This window comes from Procambarus clarkii, chromosome 56 (assembly GCF_040958095.1).
Source record: "Procambarus clarkii isolate CNS0578487 chromosome 56, FALCON_Pclarkii_2.0, whole genome shotgun sequence".
NCBI classification, from domain to species: Eukaryota; Metazoa; Arthropoda; class Malacostraca; order Decapoda; family Cambaridae; genus Procambarus; species Procambarus clarkii.
The window spans coordinates 16,566,716-16,588,628 of NC_091205.1; the positions used below are offsets into that span (position 1 = coordinate 16,566,716).

Here is a 21,913-nt window from a genome sequence, read left to right on the forward strand (position 1 = left end):
CTACCTTTTGGGTAAGGGGAGATATGGGAAGGGGGCAAGAAATGGGGATAAGGGTAATTAGCAGGGGGCGTAAACTAACTTGATTTGCAGCTATTTCGTCTATATATGTTTCTCATTGAATGGTAAATGTTATTTGTACACGCACGCATGCACGCGCGCGTACACACGCACACATGCACGCGCGCGTACACACACACACACACACACACACACACACACACACACACACACACACACACACACACACACACACACATCATTGAATATCAGTTTCAAATGTAGATATGATAGAGCCCAGTAGGCTCAGGAACCTGTACACCAGTTGATTGATAGTTGAGAGGCGGGACCAAAGAGCCAGAGCTCAACCCCCGCAACTAGGTAATTACACACACACATACACACACACACACACACACACACACACACACACACACACACACACACACACACACAAGGTAGAGTCAGGTGTGTGAACACAAGCGACTAATATTATTAGTGTTGGTGACGCTGGCCCTCTACACTAGTCCTTTCTATTTCCGTCGTCAAAAATATTAATATTATACATCTATACTTTCTTCAGTATTGTGCAAGTTTCAAATTATGTTTTATGGGTGGAATAGTGTGGGGATTTTGTCTCTCTCTCTCTCTCTCTCTCTCTCTCTCTCTCTCTCTCTCTCTCTCTCTCTCTCTCTCTCTCTCTCTCTCTCTCTCTCTCTCTGGGATTTGTGATGTTAAACAATAACGCTTCTCGACCTACTTTTGTCACGGAGCAACACCCAACACCGACCCGGAACGTGAGGTGGTGTTAAACCCGGGTTGTGCAGCACTGCAGTGCCTCTCTCTCTCTCTCTCTCTCTCTCTCTCTCTCTCTCTCTCTCTCTCTCTCTCTCTCTCTCTCTCTCTCTCTCTCTCTCTCTCTCTCTCTGGGATTTGTGATGTTAAACAATAACGCTTCTCGACCTGCTTTTGTCACGGAGCAACACCCAACACCGACCCGGAACGTGAGGTGGTGTTAAACCCGGGTTGTGCAGCACTGCAGTGCCTCCTCTCTCTCTCTCTCTCTCTCTCTCTCTCTCTCTCTCTCTCTCTCTCTCTCTCTCTCTCTCTCTCTCTCTCTCTCAGAGACCTGAGAGTTGAAAGACAAGATAAAGGGGAGGTAGAGAGAGGGGAAAGGAAGATACAAGGGGGAGGCGGAAGAGACCGCAAGATATAGAGCACAGTATATATATAGAGCAGCAGAGAGAGGTGGCACACTCCCGTTATTATCGGCGCCTCTCTTATACCCGCGCTCTACAACAGCAACAACAATAATAAAGAGAGGGAGGGGAGAAGAATGAAGTAAAGGGAGAGGAGGGTATAGTCGCTAAGGGGCCGGCAGGGGAGGGGTGTGAAAGGGATAGGGGAAAGGGAGAGACACTTGGAAGGTGTAGGGATCATACCGGGTGTATTTGGGAGTGTAGGGGGTGTGTGGGGACACGATGGGAAGAAGGGCATGTCGCAGGTTAATAAAGAGGGTAGGGGTGGTAAAGTAGATGAGATTATGCTCTCTCTCTCTCTCTCTCTCTCTCTCTCTCTCTCTCTCTCTCTCTCTCTCTCTCTCCCTTATCACTGGCTGGGAGTGACGGACCACACAATGCTGTTATTCTTGCACGTTATCACCGCCTAAGATAACATTACGATAACATTTTAAAGGTCTACGTGAGTGTAAAGTGTTTTGAGTCTTGAATGGAGCAACGGGTGTGAGTCTTTATGTATACTGTCTCTGTCTCTCTGTCTCTCTCTCTCTCTCTCTCTCTCTCTCTCTCTCTCTCTCTCTCTCTCTCTCTCTCTCTCTCTCTCTCTCTCTCTCTCTCTCTCTCTCTCTCTCATGCCATTTTTAAAGTCGCGAAGTATTGATATAATAAGTCTGTTATCTCACTGTTATCTCTCATTTATCTCCTCTCATCTCTCTACTACTCCCCTTCTGTTTTTATTATTCCTATTTTTCTTCATCCCAAACTGTCTGTTCCCTTTTGCTGTGGACGGAGTCTATTACTTCTCCATTATATTCTTTACTCACCCCTTTTCCTTCCCCTCTCTCTTATTCCCTCTTGGCCTTCTCTTCCTTCTCCCTTAATTCCTTTTCTCCTCGTCTCTATAACCACCTCCACTTCTCTCACTCCTCTCTTTCTCCTCCGCCCCAACTTCTCTCCCTTCCTCCTCTCCCTCTGCCGGCATCTTGCCAGTCATTGACCTCAGAGTTAGAGCTGTGGCCCCTCTGCTACTGCCACCACCAGTGCCACCACCAGTGGTGCCGCCAGTGCCACCACCAGTGGTGCCACCAGTGCCACCACCAGTGGTGCCGCCAGTGCCACCACCAGTGGTGCCGCCAGTGCCACCACCAGTGGTGCCGCCAGTGCCACCACCAGTGGTGCCGCCAGTGCCACCACCAGTGGTGCCGCCAGTGCCACCACCAGTGGTGCCGCCAGTGCCACCAGTGGTGCCGCCAGTGCCACCACCAGTGGTGCCGCCAGTGCCACCATCAGTGCCACCATCAGTGCCACCAACAGTGCCACCATCAGTGCCACCACCAGTGCCACCATCAGTGCCACCAACAGTGCCACCACCAGTGCCACCACCAGTGTCACCACCAGTGTCACCATCAGTGCCACCACCAGTGCCACCACCAGTGCCACCATCAGTGCCACCAACAGTGCCACCACCAGTGTCACCATCAGTGCCACCACCAGTGCCACCATCAGTGCCACCATCAGTGCCGCCACCAGTGTCACCACCAGTGTCACCAACAGTGCCACCAACAGTGCCACCATCAGTGCCACCACCAGTGTCACCATCAGTGCCACCATCAGTGCCACCAACAGTGCCACTGATCTGAAGTTTTCTGCTTTATAATGGAATTTATAGACCTTGTAGGTATGAATCTGTTGACATATTTTGAATTATATGTATTGATGTGCCTGTGTATTCACCTAATTGTGCTTGAGGTGGTTGAGCTCTGGCTCTTTGGTCCCGCCTCTCAACTGTCAATCAACTGGTGTACAGATTCCTGAGCCTACTGGGCTCTGTCATATCTAAATTTGAAACTGTGTATAGAGTCAGCCTCCACCACATCACTGCCTAATGCATTCCATCTGATAACTACTCTAACACTGAAAAAGTTCTTTCTAATGTCTCTGGTGTGTGTGTGTGTGTGTGTGTGTGTGTGTGTGTGTGTGTGTGTGTGTGTGTGTGTGTGTGTGTGTGTGTGTTTACTAGTTGTGTTTTTACGGGGGTTGAGCTTTGCTCTTTTGGCCCGCCTCTGAACTGTCAATCAACTGTTTACTAACTACTTTACTAACTACTTTTTTTTTTTCCCCCACACCACACACACACACCCCAGGAAGCAGCCCGTGACAGCTGACTAACTCCCAGGTACCTATTTACTGCTAGGTAACAGGGGCATTCAGGGTGAAAGAAACTTTGCCCATTTGTTTCTGCCTCGTGCGGGAATCGAACCCGCGCCACAGAATTACGAGTCCTGTGCGCTATCCACCAGGCTACGAGGCCCCTCGTGTGTGTGTGTGTGTGTGTGTAAACTCACCTGTGTTTGCAAGAACAGACTCCAGCTCTTGGACCCCATCATCCCGACCTACGGGTGGTATTTCCATTTGATGTCGTGTATGGAGTGGGCCTCGACCCCCCGCCTCCTCCAAGACTGTCCACTTGCTGGCGAAGAGTTCCCCATGTATCTGTTTGGCTCATTTAGACGTTCAGCTTGTGCTTGTGGTCGCTCCTCCGGGTTTAACACAGACAACCTACCTCTGTCTGCTTTTATTTTTGTATGCTGGTAGGCCGAGGTTAGGTTCTGATGGTAATTATTTAGGGTCTCCGTAGTACAGTCGGGTTCGCTCTCGACTCACAATCCAGAATTCCAGGTTCGATTCCTGGGCGGGACAGAAATGTTTGGACGCGTTTCTTATCACCTAATTCATCTGTTCACCTAGGTGGAGGTGGGGGGGAAGACCTCAATATAAGCCTAACGTATAAAAATATACACTGGCTGCCTGTCCCCCGACACAAGGAATTATTAATTAACGGTATTTCTATTTGTATTACATGTGTGAAGCATTCACAGTGGAGGGATTCGAACAGAGGTCGTCAGGTCGACACTGTTCCCAGAAATGTTCGAACGTCATCAGTTGTGAGTCGTGTGTGTGTGTAAGGGTTTCATTCATAGACATGTGGGGGGGGGGGCAGAAAGAGAGAGAGGTTTGGCGGCTGCATTAACGAGCCTTTGTTGATGACGGGCTGGAGGGAGAGATGAGACCAGAGAGATACTTCTCTTCTCTTCTCTACACAACAAAAGCCACCACTAACCCCCCCCCCCCCACCACTAACCTCCCCCCCACCCCCCTACCCCTCCCGACAACCCCCCCACCCCCACCTTCAACACCCCGGGGTCATGGTAATCACCATCCTTAAGGGCTCTAACTGACACCCTTAACTATGCCTTAACAGCAAGGCAGTAATTATAGCCTTGTTATAAGTCACTATATCTCCTTGAGAAGCCTAGAGACCCCACACCATCCAGGGCTTGACCCCTCACCATCCAGGGCTTGACCCCATGACCCCACACCATCCAGGGGTTGACCCCATGACCCCTCACCATCCAGGGCTTGACCCCATGACCCCACACCATCCAGGGCTTGACCCCATGACCCCACACCATCCAGGGGTTGACCCCATGACCCCACACCATCCAGGGCTTGACCCCACACCATCCAGGGCTTGACCCCACACCATCCAGGGGTTGACCCCACGCCAGCTCGACGTTATATATACCCAACAAAGACAGAGAAATAAACCTCTTTAACACCGGAGAGAAACATGGTTGCCATGTCGGGCCTGGTCAAGGGAAGCGCTGACAGGACCTTTAAATAACCCGCAACACGGCTGCAACTGTAAGTGTTGCCACTTTAGGCGGCTGTGGCAACACTTGGGGAATTAAAGATGGCCGCCCATCTACCAAGAGTCAAGTTATTCTCCCCGCAGGATGATAGGACAACAAGTAACTAATTATCGTGCCTCTATCATGCGCCAACGAGGGGGGGTGGGGGTGGAGGGGGGTGAAGGGGCGATCAGCTGACGGTTGTAGTGGGGGGGGGGGCGAGGGGTAGAGATGAGAAAAGAGAGGTGGGGGATGGTGGGGAGGGGGTAGATGGGGGTGTTAGGGTGGGGGGGAGTGCCACCAGCTGGTCGATACAGAGAATTGTGTCACCAGTCTCCTTCCACAGTGCCAGGGTGCCAACGTGGCCCTGCGCCTCTCCCCCTGTACTATCTCATTTAATTACAGAACGGTGTGAAGATACTTGTATGTATGTACACACATTTCCAGCTGCACATGTACCTATATGTGTGTGTGTATGTATGTATATATATATATATATATATATATATATATATATATATATATATATATATATATATATATATGTATATGTGTGTGTGTGTGTGTGTGTGTACACAGGTGTAAGCACGCATTACCACAGGTGATAAACACACACACACACACACACACACACACACACACACACACACACACACACACACACACACACACACACACAAACAGGTGCAGGAGACAGAAACATATGGCCCAACCAACACCACCCCTGTTATAACCTCCCCCATCTACATGGCCCAACCAACCCCCTTATATTGGCTATAAAAACCACTCTCCACTATTATATTTAATGAACCCAGTCAGACGACATTTTTAAATGTTTGTCAGACGGAAAATAATTTGTATTATAATTTGTATTTTTTTGTATTAGTCACACATAAAATAATTATAACAAGTTGGAAAAGACGGGACTTGGCACAATGCTTTAAAATAAGTTGTGTACGTACGTCAGACCTAACTTGCTTCACTATATTGTGAAGTTATAGCTTGTGAGACTTTTATAGGCTTTTGTAACCTTATAGTACTCCCAAGATGGGTGTAGAGGTCCACTACCACCCCCAGGATGGGTGTAGGGGTCCACTACCACCACCAGGATGGGTGTAGGGGTCCACTACCACCCCCAGGATGGGTGTAGGGGTCCACTACCACCACCAGGATGGGTGTAGAGGTCCACTACCACCCCCAGGATGGGTGTAGGGGTCCACTACCACCCCCAGGATGGGTGTAGAGGTCCACTACCACCCCCAGGATGGGTGTAGGGGTCCACTACCACCCCCAGGATGGGTGTAGAGGTCCACTACTACCACCAGGATGGGTGTAGGGGTCACTACCACCCCCAGGATGGGTGTAGAGGTCCACTACCACCCCCAGGATGGGTGTAGAGGTCCACTACCACCCCCAGGATGGGTGTAGGGGTCCACTACCACCCCCAGGATGGGTGTAGGGGTCCACTACCACCCCCAGGATGGGTGTAGAGGTCCACTACCACCCCCAGGATGGGTGTAGAGGTCCACTACCACCCCCAGGATGGGTGTAGGGGTCCACTACCACCCCCAGGATGGGTGTAGGGGTCCACTACCACCCCCAGGATGGGTGTAGAGGTCCACTACCACCCCCAGGATGGGTGTAGGGGTCCACTACCACCCCCAGGATGGGTGTAGGGGTCCACTACCACCCCCAGGATGGGTGTAGAGGTCCACTACTACCCCCAGGATGGGTGTAGGGGTCCACTACCACCCCCAGGATGGGTGTAGGGGTCCACTACCACCCCCAGGATGGGTGTAGAGGTCCACTACCACCCCCAGGATGGGTGTAGGGGTCCACTACCACCCCCAGGATGGGTGTAGGGGTCCACTACCACCCCCAGGATGGGTGTAGGGGTCCACTACCACCCCCAGGATGGGTGTAGGGGTCCACTACCACCCCCAGGATGGGTGTAGGGGTCCACTACCACCCCCAGGATGGGTGTAGAGGTCCACTACCACCCCCAGGATGGGTGTAGGGGTCCACTACCACCCCCAGGATGGGTGTAGAGGTCCACTACCACCCCCAGGATGGGTGTAGGGGTCCACTACCACCCCCAGGATGGGTGTAGGGGTCCACTACAACCGCAGGATGGGTGTAGAGGTCCACTACCACCCCCAGGATGGGTGTAGGGGTCCACTACCACCCCCAGGATGGGTGTAGAGGTCCACTACCACCCCCAGGATGGGTGTAGGGGTCCACTACCACCCCCAGGATGGGTGTAGGGGTCCACTACCACCCCCAGGATGGGTGTAGGGGTCACTACCACCCCCAGGATGGGTGTAGGGGTCCACTACCACCCCCAGGATGGGTGTAGAAATCCACTACCACCCCCAGGATGGGTGTAGAAATCCACTACCACCCCCAGGATGGGTGTAGGGGTCACTACCACCCCCAGGATGGGTGTAGGGGTCCACTACCACCCCCAGGATGGGTGTAGAGGTCCACTACCACCACCAGGATAGGTGTAGGGGTCCACTACCACCCCCAGGATGGGTGTAGAGGTCCACTACCACCCCCAGGATGGGTGTAGGGGTCCACTACTACCCCCAGGATGGGTGTAGGGGTCCACTACCACCCCCAGGATGGGTGTAGGGGTCCACTACTACCCCCAGGATGGGTGTAGGGGTCCACTACCACCCCCAGGATGGGTGTAGAGGTCCACTACCACCCGCAGGATGGGTGTAGGGGTCCACTACCACCCCCAGGATGGGTGTAGGGGTCCACTACCACCCCCAGGATGGGTGTAGAGGTCCACTACCACCCCCAGGATGGGTGTAGGGGTCCACTACCACCCCCAGGATGGGTGTAGGGGTCACTACCACCACCAGGATGGGTGTAGGGGTCCACTACCACCCCCAGGATGGGTGTAGGGGTCCACTACCACCCCCAGGATGGGTGTAGAGGTCCACTACCACCACCAGGATGGGTGTAGAGGTCCACTACCACCCCCAGGATGGGTGTAGGGGTCCACTACCACCCCCAGGATGGGTGTAGGGGTCCACTACCACCCCCAGGATGGGTGTAGGGGTCACTACCACCCCCAGGATGGGTATGAGTATAGGGTGCATAATAAATTAACTACATTACAGTAGGTAAACAAGGTGTAACTGTCTTGTCCAGTCCAGCCAGGTCCGGTCAAGCTGGTAATTAGAATTCCAGAGGGTTGTATGATTATACTGACTCAGTGTATGATTATACTGACTCAGCGTATGATTATACTGACTCAGCGTATGATTATACTGACTCAGTGTATGATTATACTGACTCAGTGTATGATTATACTGACTCAGTGTATGATTATACTCTGTATGATTATACTGACTCAGTGTATGATTATACTCAGTGTATGATTATACTGACTCAGTGTATGATTATACTGACTCAGTGTATGATTATACTGACTCAGTGTATGATTATACTGACTCAGTGTATGATTATACTGACTCAGCGTATGATTATACTGACTCAGCGTATGATTATACTGACTCAGTATGATTATACTGACTCAGTGTATGATTATACTCAGTGTATGATTATACTGACTCAGTGTATGATTATACTCAGTGTATGATTATACTGACTCAGTGTATGATTATACTGACTCAGTGTATGATTATACTGACTCAGTGTATGATTATACTGACTCAGCGTATGATTATACTGACTCAGTGTATGATTATACTGACTCAGTGTATGATTATACTGACTCAGTGTATGATTATACTGACTCAGAGATATACCTCACCTTTTTGGGCTGTCGTTTGTTTTTTTCTCTCGGGGGTCTCTTTGTGTACTTATCTCTTGGCGTTCGCTAATATTACTGGAATGTAAATATGTCAATATATTTTGTCAGTATAACCTTTTCTTAGTTGTCTTGTGTGTCTCTGAAGTGTTGTGGAGTGGGCACCACACCACCACCACCACCACCACCAGCACACCCCCACCACCACCAGCACCACCACACCACCACCACCACACCACCAGCACCCCCAGCACCACCACCAGCACCACTAGCACCACCACACCACCACCACCACACCACCAGCACCCCCAGCACCACCACCAGCACCACTAGCACCACCACACCACCACCAGCACACCACCAGCACCAGCACACCACCACCACCAGCACCAGCACACCACCACCACCAGCACACCACCACTAGCACCACCACCACCACTAGCACCACCACCACCACCACCACTAGCACCACCACCACCACCACTAGCACCACCACCACCACCACTAGCACCACCTCCACCACTAGCACCACCACCACCACCACTAGCACCACCACCATTAGCACCACCACCACTAGCACCACCACCACCATTAGCACTAGCACCACCACCACACCCCCAGCACCACCACCACCACACCCCCAGCACCACCACCACCACACCCCCAGCACCACCACCACACCCCCAGCACCACCACACCCCCACCACCACCACCACCACCACACCCCCAAAACTCCTGACAGGGACAGAACTAAGAACACTCACCAAGAAACAACCAGGAAACAGAACAAACAGACATACCAGAGTCGGTTAGAGTGAAGAAGAGAGCGTCAGAATATAACAGTAAAGACCATAATGGGTTGAGAAGCGTAGAGGCGGGAAGCTTCTGGAACACCAAGACTGGCACCGTAGCCTCGTTACCTCCAACCTCTACCGATCAATTTCGCCAAAGTCTCTTTGCCTTTCCCGGTAGAGCGGGTTGCTAGGTGATCTAAAGACTGAGATGTGAGGCCAAGTGTCATGGCGGGGGAGTGTAAGATGATAAAGTTCCAGTTTTCGTCACTAGAGTGTTCTGATACCGGTAACGGTCCGGCCGCTGCCAAGGGTTGCCAGTCGGCCAATATCCACACACATACACCCGGGTTATGTAGTATTCCGCCGCTGTCATGTTCAATCTCGTAAAATGTGGCAGTTTTTGCAACGAACAGCCATCCGCCTGTGTGCTTTTCATCCCCGAGCCGAGTTTTGATTACGCTTAAGCGGTAATATATGAAGCACAAGTCTCCGTATATGGCAACACCGGCCTTAGTGTGCCAACTCTACTGCCATGTGTGCCGTAATGCCATATGGCACTAACGACTATTTTATATATATATTATTTTATGTTACCTCTCATATATTTAACCCAAACAAGTGAGTTCTGGTACAGAATTCTGAAAGGAACGGGAATAATACTCGGTAAACAGAATACTGAAAGCAGTGTTGTAAATAGTTTGACAGCGACGTTTGGCAACAGCGCTTCCATGAGAGGAGAAATGCACTACTAAGCGTCCGCAAATTTTTTTTTCACCGGACGGGCAAGTTAGTGCGTGGTTTATCGTCATGACCAGGACGAACTACACCCAGTTACACAATACACTAGGTACTCTCTCTCTCTCTCTCTCTCTCTCTCTCTCTCTCTCTCTCTCTCTCTCTCTCTCTCTCTCTCTCTCTCTCTCTCTCTCTCTCTCTCTCTCTGTCTCTCTCTCTCTGACTCTCTCTCTCTCTCTCTCTCTCTCTCTCTCTCTCTCTCTCTCTCTCTCTCTCTCTGACTCTCTCTCTCTCTCTCTCTCTCTCTCTCTCTCTCTCTCTCTCTCTCTCTCTCTCTCTCTCTCTCTCTCTCTCTCTCTCTCTCTCTCTCTGACTCTCTCTCTCTCTCTCTCTCTCTCTCTCTCTCTCTCTCTCTCTCTCTCTCTCTCTCTCTCTCTCTCTCCCAGCTGTGATTGAGGTGGATAGGTCAGTTGGCCCCTACGAGCCGGACGGTGGATAGATCAGTTGGCCCCTTGATATTTGGTAGACATTCTGTGGACTAGATTTGCATCAAAATCATACAGCTAATGTATACCTAAAACTATGTATCATTCACCCTAATGAAAGAAAATGAAAGTAAGCAGCTTACGCTGACACAGAAAACGAAAACCACGTACCATTTTCTTAGCTATTTCAGCCTGGACTCTGGTATTTGTGTCATCTCTTTTTCCCCTCTCTGCGCTGACTCAATTATTATTAGTTACCTGAAAATACAACACATATGCTGTTAGGAAGTTTGAAGAGGTTAAGGAGGAAATACAATATACTTTCTATGTATGCTGTGTTAAATTCAGTCTTATACAAAGGAGTTGATAATGTTTTTGTTCTAATATTGTTTAAAAATTAATTAAGAATAATTTAGTATTAAACATGCTGAAAATAACTTAGTTAGAAAATTATATTTTCTGTAGTAAAGGAGAGAAGGAGGAAGGAAGGGAGATGGAAGGAGGGAGAGAGAGAGAGGAAGAGAGAGGGAGAGAGAGGGAGGGAGAGAGGGAGAGGAGGAGGGCGGGGTTCCGTAACCCAAATTAAAAAGGTTGTTGGAGATGGGAGTCGAGCCAGTAAATACTCAACCCATCGTGCTGGGTGCTGGGAGTTGTGGTGTGTGCTGGGTGCTGGGAGTTGTAGTTTTTTTTTTTTTTTATTATTTTCTACCACAGACGTGGCCACACATTTACAATGCTAACCAGCATATATACATTTTCTTCTGTCCTCCATGGACCTATAGGGTTAGAGATGTGTTAAACATATAGTTCAAGGGTTTATTGAACACTCAACCACAGAAGGTGATTCGATACTTTTAAAATACTAAGCTAACCTACATACGTAAATACATAGATACACAGATTTACGTATGCCCTACATAAAGTGTTCGAAGTGTCATTAATGTGTATTTACAAAGGTGAAATGCAATTCTGATCAGCTTCCATATGTGCTTTATACACATACATATACATACACACACATATATACGTACATATACATATATACATGCATATATACACATACATGCATTCACATACATTTGTCTCTTTTACTCTGACAGGGTGAGACAGCTGACAGAGAGACTAGTGTGATGATAGTGATAGTGATGGATAGTGATGCCCGACACTCGTTACTCCATTTGTTCATCATCCTCTTAATCACTATCTTCCTCCTTGCTTTCCAACCATCTTCATACACACAATTATTCTCTCTCTCTGTCTCCATTTCCTTCTTTTATCTCTATTCCTTGTCGAAGTCTCTCCCCTTCTCTACTCCCCTTCCCCCCCCCCCACCATCTCTCTCTGGCCTTTAGCAGTGAAGAAAGGTCACCATGTACTGGAGAGCGCCACACAGGCTGTTGCAACTGACCTCAATAAGTAATCGGAGCCTGAGTGCCAGGAGCTAGAGCCGAACCTTCTTTAAAACGTTGTGTAGGAGTTGGACTTAAAGATTGGGGGGGGGGGGAGTTATTTTCTTAAATGCAGTATTTGAATTCGTGTATTCAAATTTCAAAAAAGTAAACCGTCGCTAAAAGTCGTTACAGATGCGGTGACGGTTAAACGCTGATTTTTCAAACAGGCTGATGAGGCAATGATTATAGGCCTAGGAGAGTGTGGGGATTGTGATGGTGATTGTAAATGTTGCAACATGAGATGTGGATCAATTTTAAAAGGCGGAGAGAGAGAGAGAGAGAGAGAGAGAGAGAGAGAGAGAGAGAGAGAGAGAGAGAGAGAGAGAGAGAGAGAGAGAGAGAGAGAGAGAGAGAGAGAGAATTTTAAGAGGAGATAGGTGAGGTAATTCCCAAGGGTAGTTAGTGGTGTGAAGGCAGAATATTAATGTCGGTAGTCGGGTAATTTCACCATAGCAGAGAATCCATTATATACCAGCCCGTCCTCTAAAAATGAGGAGGTATATGTACAGAGCCCCATAAGTGCAATTATGTACTATGTATAACAGTTAAGAATTGTACTTATTTACACTAAGTATTAAGTCGTACTGTCAAATATATTGTGAATATTTGAGTTTACCTCAAAAGCTGAATAGAAAACCACGACCTAACCTAACCGTCTTAGTTTGTGCAGATAAGAATTTTATTGCATCTAAATTACAACTAGTACTTAACCTATAGCTATATTGATATTACAATTTTATAAAACAAATAAAACAAAATTTAAATATTTCAATAAATTGTAAAGTAACTCAGGATATTTTCAAATTTTGTATAAAATCTCTATTGTTTAATAAAAGTGAAAAAGAAAATCCTAATATTTAAAACTTGTTTATAGCAACTGAGCTTTAAAATTTCATCTTAAAATTTTAAGTGTCCTAACAGAAAACGAGGAGATTTAAATCGGGGGAGGGGGATGGGTAAATGTAACAGCCCCATAAGTGCAATTATGTACTATGTATAACAGTCAGGAAATGCACTTATTACACTTAGTATTAAAACGTACTGTCAATTCGGAGGATGAGTTGCATATATATATATATATATATATATATATATATATATATATATATATATATATATATATATATATATATAATATATATATATATATATATATATATATTATGAGTATATATATATACTCATTCCCGAAGATGTTTCACAGCGAAACAAAACGTTCTAGAAACAATACTCTTCAATAACCATGATCTGTACCACGAAGTTTGGTAACTTCTTAATTGCTCTTCTTAATCCCTAGAGTATGAATATACAGTAGTTAAGAGCATAGAAGTTGTTAGGAGCATAGAAAGCCCTGGACCCTCCACCCACCGCCCTGGACCCTCCGCCCACCGCCCTGGACCCTCCGCCCACCGCCCTGGACCCTCCGCCCACCGCCCTGGACCCTCCGCCCACCGCCCTGGACCCTCCGCCCACCGCCCTGGACCCTCCGCCCGCCGCCCTGGACAAGACACAAACACCTTTGGTCGACGCCCATTTGTAGCCACGCCCACACTGACCCATGCTCGCAATCGCCAACACCCAAACTAGCCTTCGTCCACACTAGTCAACGCCCACGCTAGCCAACACTAGCCTACGCCCACGCTAGCCAACACTAGCCTACGCCCACGCTAGCCAACACTAGCCTACGCCCACGCTAGCCAACACTAGCCTACGCCCACGCTAGCCTACTACGTGTAGGAAGCACGGCAGCTAAGCACAATAACATGGAGAAACTACAGCAATAACAGGACACCAGAGAGCAGAGAGAAATACCAGAGGGACAGAAATGAATACCTCAGAGTGAGGAGAGAAGCAGAGAGGGAGTCTGAAAATAACAAATGAAGCCAAGACCCAACCAAAACTGCTATACAGCCACATCAGGAGCAAAACAACAGTGAAAAAAATAGGTGATGATACTGAAAAAAGGGAGAGGATGGGTACATAGAGGATGACAGAGAGATGTGTGTGAAGAACTCAAGACGAGTTTTCAGGAAGTCTTCACAGTAGAGCAAGAGGAACTCCCTGAACTAAGAGGGTGGTGACAAACCAAGCAGACTTGGAAGATATTGAAATTACCAGAGATGAGGTTAGGAGGTATCTGCTTGAATTAGAAGTGACTAAGGCTGTTGGACCTGATGGAATCTCAACATTGATGCTAAAAGAGGGGACAGAAGCACTTTGCGTGCCACTTCTCTCTGGTCTGCAACAAGTCACTGGAAACGGGAGACCTGCCAGAGAGTTGGAAGACGGCTAACGTAGTCCCAATCTACAAAAAGGGGGCTAGGCAAGAGGCCCTAAATTACAGGCCAGTGTCCTTAACTTGTACACCATGCAAGGTGATGGAGAAGAGTGTGAGAAAAAGCGTGGTAGCACATCTGGGGATCAGGGACTTTGTAACACGTCACCAGCATTGGGGTTCAGGGAAGGCAAGTCGTGTCTCACTGGTTTAATAGAATTTAATAGCATTAAGCAAGAAAGAGAAGGACGGGCAGACTGCATTTTTTTGGACTGCCAGAAAGCTTTTGACACAGTACCCCACACGGGACAGTTGTATAAGTTGGAGAAACAAGCTGGAGTAAGTGGTAGGGTGCTTCTGTGGATAAGGGAGTAACTTAGCAACAGGAAGGAGAGTTACTGTGAGGGGTGAGACCTCAGACTGGTGTGAGGTCACCAGCGGAGTCCCGCAGGGCTCTGTACTCGGACCTATCCTGTTTCTGATATACGTGAATGATCACCCAGCAGGTATAGACTCATTCCTCTCAATGTTTGCCGATGATGCTAAAATTATGAGATGGATTAAGACAGAGGACAGCAAGAGGCTACAGGATGACCTGGACAGACTGAAGGAATGGTCCAACAAATGGCTACTTAAGTTCACCTTGAGCAAGTGCAAAGTGATGAAGATAGGTGTAGGGAGCAGGAGGCTAACCACAACGTACCAGCTATGAGAGGAAATCCTTCACGAGTCAGGACGAGAGAAAGATCTGGAGGTTGATATCACACCAGACCTGTCCCCTGAAGCCCATGTCAAAAGAATCACATCAGTGGCGTATGCAAGGCTGGCGAACATAAGAACTGCCTTTAGAAACTTGTATAAATCATTCAGAACCTTGTATACCTCGTATGTCAGACCAATACTGGACTATGTGGCTCCAGCCTGGAGGCCACATTTAGTCATACACAAAACGAGGTTAGAAAAGGTTCAGAGATATGCCACCAGGCTAGTCCCCGAGCTGAGAGGAATGAGCTAAGAGGAAAGATTACTGGAACTGAACCTCATGACACTAGAAGACAGAAGAGTTAGGGGAGACATGATCACTACTACAAAATTCTCAGAGGAATTGACAGGGTAGATTTTAATTTAAATTAGATAAAGATAAACTGTTTAACACGGGTGGGACGCGAACAAGGGGACACAGGTGGAAACTGAGTACCCACATGAGCCACAGGGACGTTAGAAGGAACTTTTTCAGTGTCAGAGTAGTTAACGGATGGAATGCATTAGGCAGTGATGTGGTGGAGGCTGACTCCATACACAGTTTCAAATGTAGATATGATAGAGCCCAGTAGGCTCAGGAACCTGTACAACAGTTGATTGACAGTTGAGAGGCGGGACCAAAGAGCCAAAGCTCAACCCTTCCCCCCCCCCCCCTAGGCACAACTAGGTGAGTACACTAGCCTACGCCCACGCTAGCTTACGCCCACAATAGCCTTCGGGATTGCTAACCTACGCCCACATTAGTCAACGCCCGCATTAGCCTACGCCCTGACAAGCCTACGCCCACATCAACCTACGCCCAAGCGGAGACCACGCCCACGGTCACCTGTATACACGTGACCCCCACGCCCACGGTCACTGGGAGCTACTCCCGTGTGTAGCCCCTCACCGCCCTCATCCCTTCACTACACCTCTCCCTCCCTCCCTCCCTCCCTCCCTCCCTTCACGACACCCAGGGAGGGAGGGAGGGAGGGAGGGAGGGAGGGAGGGAGGGAGGGAGGGTGCTTTTGCAGGAAGTGATTTATTAAAGGGGCATTAACTGGCAGGACAAGACGCGGACTGCTGCCCTGCCACTACCACCACCACCACCACAACCACCGTCACCACTAGTACCATCACCACCACTACAACCACCGTCACCACTAGTACCATCACCATCACCACCACAACCATTAGTACCATCACTACTAGTACCATCACCACAACAACTACCATCACCACCACAACTACCATCACCACCACAACTACTATCTACCGTGTGTGTGTGTGTGTGTGTGTGTGTGTGTGTGTGTGTGTGTGTGTGTGTGTGTGTGTGTGTGTGTGTGGAAACAAAGTTAGTAGTAACAGTTGATTGATTGACAGTTGAGAAGCGGACCGAAAGAGGAGAGCTCTCTAGATGGATTATCAACTATGGTTGAGAGAGAAGCTTACAGCGGTACCAAGCTGTACCTCGTAGCGCTTCGGAGCTCGTAAGCTGTGTAGTGAATACATACTTAGCCGCTATGGGGTTCTTAAGAGGTGTAGCTCTCTTAAGCAGACGCCTAAATTTGTGATGAGTAGTGACATATTAACATAATAAACAACATACTATTTTATTAACGTTAAACTGGACCTCTACACACGGCCAACAGTCAGCCAGTCACCCCACAACACTCACTATGGGCTGTGACTGGACAAACCGGCCCACCTTCCCCACCCACCTGTTTGACAGCTGGGCATTGCAACAACAGGTGTCTTGCTATTGTCTTGTCTTGCGAGACGTTAGCATATATATATATATATATATATATATATATATATATATATATATATATATATATATATATATATATATATATATATATATATATATAATATATTTGGGGGGGAAGGGGACTATTGAATGTATGTTCTATTTAACAGTAGTAACAACAAGAGTTGTAACTATACTATTGCAACTATTGTCATTCGTACTTGAACTATTTCCAGGCCAGTATTGACCCAGGTCTTTCCTGTTTATAAAACTCTCTAGTTTGTTTTTATTGTTTGATGGTTTGTGTTTACATCCCCCCCCCTGCTTTGGGACTTAGGGCACTATGTCCTAAGTAGTGAACATAAAACAATAACAGAGTGGAATTAGCGAGACATTAGAATTAACTTGGAATTAGCGAGATATTTAGCAATAGAATTAGTTTATTTTAGCAAGATCTGGCAAGGAATTAGCAAGATCTGGCAAGGGGCATGTCATATGTGAGACACTGCTAACCTTTGAACAGTCTGAAAGGCCGAGTTCAAGAGTTTGAAGCCTTTTTTTATGCAGAAACAAATAGGCGATTAGGTCAATTTTGTGAGTGGCGCACCGCAAGGATCCTCTTGGAGAGCTTGGAGCACGGCAAGGATCCTCTTGGAGAGCTTGGAGCACCGCAAGGATCCTCTTGGAGAGCTTGGAGCACCGCAAGGATCCTCTTGGAGAGCTTGGCGCACCGCAAGGATCCTCTTGGAGAGCTTGGCGCACCGCAAGGATCCTCTTGGAGAGCTTGGCGCACCGCAAGGATCCTCTTGGAGAGCTTGGCGCACCGCAAGGATCCTCTTGGAGAGCTTGGCGCACCGCAAGGATCCTCTTGGAGAGCTTGGCGCACCGCAAGGATCCTCTTGGAGAGCTTGGCGCACCGCAAGGATCCTCTTGGAGAGCTTGGCGCACCGCAAGGATCCTCTTGGAGAGCTTGGCGCACCGCAAGGATCCTCTTGGAGAGCTTGGCGCACCGCAAGGATCCTCTTGGAGAGCTTGGCGCACCGCAAGGATCCTCTTGGAGAGCTTGGCGCACCGCAAGGATCCTCTTGGAGAGCTTGGCGCACCGCAAGGATCCTCTTAGAGAGCTTGGCGCACCGCAAGGATCCTCTTGGAGAGCTTGGCGCACCGCAAGGATCCTCTTAGAGAGCTTGGCGCACCGCAAGGATCCTCTTGGAGAGCTTGGCGCACCGCAAGGATCCTCTTAGAGAGCTTGGCGCACCGCAAGGATCCTCTTGGAGAGCTTGCACTGTACATCAACGCCACAGTTGACCAAAGCACAGAGCCGGGGGGGGGGGGGGACTGTCTGCTGTAACGTGGCCGAAAATGATAATGTGACCTTGTACAAATAAGAGCTTCATTAACTCATTAACTCATCATTAACTACATTACAAGACTGGGAAATGTGTATCAGTATTAAACAAATACAAGACCTTACAAGTAGGGCATAACAGTTTAGGTAAGGTGATCAGACGTCACAACTGTGATATATCACCATCAATCACTATCTTTCAGAGGATTGATGAAGACAATGACTAAGGCCTTGACTTCATCAATCTCCTGATTGATGAGGACAGCTAATGTCCTCACGAATAATATAAATACTGTATAACATTTAGAAGTCAAACTCTCCAAACTGACAGAATGTGATATACTATGTGAATGTGGGAGACGGTCGGCCGAGCGGACAGCACGCTGGTCTTGTGATCCTGTGGTCCTGGGTTCGATCCCAGGCGCCGGCGAGAAACAATGGGCAGAGTTTCTTTCATCCTATGCCCCTGTTACCTAGCAGTAAAATAGGTACCTGGGTGCTAGCCAGCTGTCACGGGCTGCTTCCTGGGGGTGAAGGCCTGGTCGAGGACCGGGCCGCGGGACACTAAAATGCCCCGAAATCATCTCAAGATAACCTCAAGATACTATAAATGAGAGGGACTCACAGACAACAGCTAGTTGATCTAGTCGGGAGGCGTTAGGTTAGGTTCGGGCAATCTAGTACGTTATTTCCTGTACGTTGTGACCGTTGGAGAGGGCGCGGGCTGCATCTCTAACACGGAGGAGCTCCGGTAAATACATAACAAAACCTTCCCAAGCTTGGACCAAAAAAAACAACTCTGACTTCAAGGGAAAGCGAGCGAGTATTCAGGTGTATAAGTGTTTGGTTAGGCCCCGTCTGGACTCTTGTATCCAAGCCTGAAGACCTGGCTCTCAGAACGACATACCTGCCCTGGAGGAAGGTGTAGCCACACACCTGCACCACACACCTGCGTCACTGTGTAGGGCAAACAAACACCTATTTTTTTCATCCATAGGACAATCAACTCGTGGACTCGTGTATCTGCCGAAGCCATAAACAAATTCAACAAATTTGTTGAATGTGTTCAATTAAACAAATTTCAATTTGTTGACATTTTAATTTCAAAATTCAACGAATCCACTTGAGTTTTGAACTCTCCAGTTCACGACTCAAGTGGACAAAATCGTCAGGAATAATAGGAGGAGGAAGGGGAACTCATGACAAGCCACCGGCTTCGCGTCCCCATCGAGACCACTAAAGATGGCGGCCCTCAGGTAAATTTCAGGTAAACAAGAAATCACCCAATTACCTCCGGTCTTAAAGCGCTCACAGGCACCCACAACGATCCCTCCATGTACTAGCTGGGACCCAAGAGCCGACGGCCGCACGGAACAAGGCGAGATCACAAGTTCACTTCACAAGGACCCTGTATACGCGGCCGACTGCGTAGTGCGGACAGATGACCTGTATTTGAAGGGCGGGAGATTGATATGCAGGCGAGGCAGGTGCCCACAGGTCTGACCAAGCTCCACCTGGTGATTAGGGTGAGACACAAGAGACGTTGGCTGTATAGCTGATTACGCGTCGCTACGCAGTGGAGGAGTGAAGACTCCGAGGCTTTCTGACGCTCCTGAGGCATTCATACGCGTTGTGTATGTGTGTGTGTGTGTGTGGGGGGGGGGGGGTGGGGCTGTGGTGGCTGCTTGAACCTTTGCTTGCTGTTCCGTGGTGTGTTTGGGTGCGTGAGGGAGGCGGGGGGGACTAGGGTAGATAGGGAGAGTGTGAAGTAATGGTTATATCTACCACTTGCTGGGCTCGAGTCGCCACGGGGTCACCTTGGGGGTTGTTCCCTTCACCCCTCCCTCACCCCCCCCCCTCTCCCTCTGACTGTACACACACACTCTCTCTCTCTTGCTTCCTCACTCTAACTCTTTTCCTCTCACTCTCTCTCACTCTTTCCCTTCAAAAAACTTTCGATCAGCTTCGTTCGATTTTCCGCCTCTCTCTTACCCCTTTTCTCACTCACTCACTCACTCACTCACTCACTCACTCACTCACACACACACACACACACACACACACACACACACACACACACACACACACACACACACAGTGGGGTCTGAATTTGATAAAGCCAAGAAGACTCGCAGCGCAGAAGTGACCTGAAACTAAGTAGTTGAACAAGAAAGATGTTGTTTGTCCATTTGAGTTGAGTATGTGAGGCAGTGCATAGGGTCCACCCCGACCTTGGGAATAGTGCCTCACGCCTCATTATCCAGGCGTCCGGCCAGGCGTCCGGCCAGGCGTCGGGCCAGGCGTTGGGCCAGGCGTCCGGCCAGGCGTCGAGTCAGGCGTCCGGCCAGGCGTCGGGCCAGGCGTCGGGCCAGGGGTCCGGCCAGGCGTCCGGCCAGGCGTCCGGCCAGGCGTCGGGCCAGGCGTCCGGCCAGGCGTCGGGCCAGGCGTCCGGCCAGGCGTCGGGCCAGGCGTCAAGCCAGGCGTCAGGCCAGGCGTCCGGCCAGTCCTCCGGCCAGGCGTCCGGGCAGGCGTCAGGCCAGGCGTCCGGCTAGGCGTCCGGCTAGGCGTCGGACCAGGCGTCGGCCGAGTTATGATCATTTAATAATTTAAATATTTTATTATGTAAGAGTTCTTATTTGGTTTGAGTGGTCATTCTCTGTCTCGCCTGGTCATGCTGGCTGGTGTTTCATCCTCCCGGCGTGAGAACACCGGCGCTGCCAGGTGTTTAGGAGCGGGAGGAGAGCCAACACCGGCGCTGGCAGGTGTTTAGGAGGGGGAGGAGAGCCAACACCGACGTGGAGGTCCACCTTGGCGTGCCTCTCAGGGCGTCACCTCACCGATTGTTTGCTTGTTAGTGCTGTTGTTGTGCTCGTTTCTGTCTTCCTGCTTGTCTCTCTGTCTGTCTGTCTCACGAGACTAAACTTTCGTAACCCACAGCAGTGTTAACTTTAATTATCTCTTACCACACCCATCATCGCCTCCCCCGTCACCCTCCGTCCCTACACCATCAACTGGGCTCCTCCACTCCCACCACCAACTTCAAGACATTCAAGATGAAACACCAATGACGCCCCAATGAATAAATTATTGAGAGCCGCTGACATTAGTAAATCACTGTTTTTCCCCTACATGCAAATAAGAGTTCGAGCCGTGTGTGTTTATATATGTAACATATCCATACATCAATTAAAACATTGATTGTAACCATGATATATATGTGCTTCAGCCTACAGTTTAGACCTATTGTCTTATGTATGACCCTCTGTCCTGCGTGACATTGAATACCAGCATTATCCTCACTTTAATAAGACTCTCAAAATCCTCAGATTAGGCAAAATTGTAATTATTTTTGTCAATAAAGATGTTAATAATAATAATGTAATAGAATCATCGGTGCACATGGAGTGTAGTATATGCTGACGGAGGTCCCCAAAACCACGAGACTCGGGTTCTGGGAGGTCCCCGGGGGCTTCAGGCAGCCATTAAACCCTTAGGAATCAAGATCTGGGGGTCAGCTTAGGGAGAGATGGCAGCACTATGTGGGCCCCTCACCGTGCCGACCAGCTGTGCCAGGGTGCGGCTACTGAGGAGTGAAGGAGGAGCCCTCACTCCTCAGTGAG

General features: G+C 49.0%; 2 protein-coding genes across 5 annotated transcripts in view; one reads left to right on the forward strand and one right to left on the reverse strand.

Moving 5' to 3' along the window:
• LOC123747890 (carbohydrate sulfotransferase 10) overlaps positions 1-21,913 on the forward strand; it is a 257,272-nt gene that overhangs the window by 102,747 nt on the left and 132,612 nt on the right. The gene's annotated exons all lie outside the window — the stretch shown is intronic.
• LOC123753273 (protein Tob1-like) overlaps positions 1-21,913 on the reverse strand; it is an 82,447-nt gene that overhangs the window by 48,486 nt on the left and 12,048 nt on the right. For 2 of the 4 annotated variants that reach the window (XM_069305776.1, XM_069305774.1), the window contains exon 2: positions 10,897-10,983. The exons of the other annotated variants lie outside the window; for them this stretch is intronic. The gene's annotated coding sequence lies outside the window, so the exon portion shown is untranslated. The remainder of the gene's footprint in view (positions 1-10,896; positions 10,984-21,913) is intronic. 4 annotated transcript variants of the gene reach the window in all.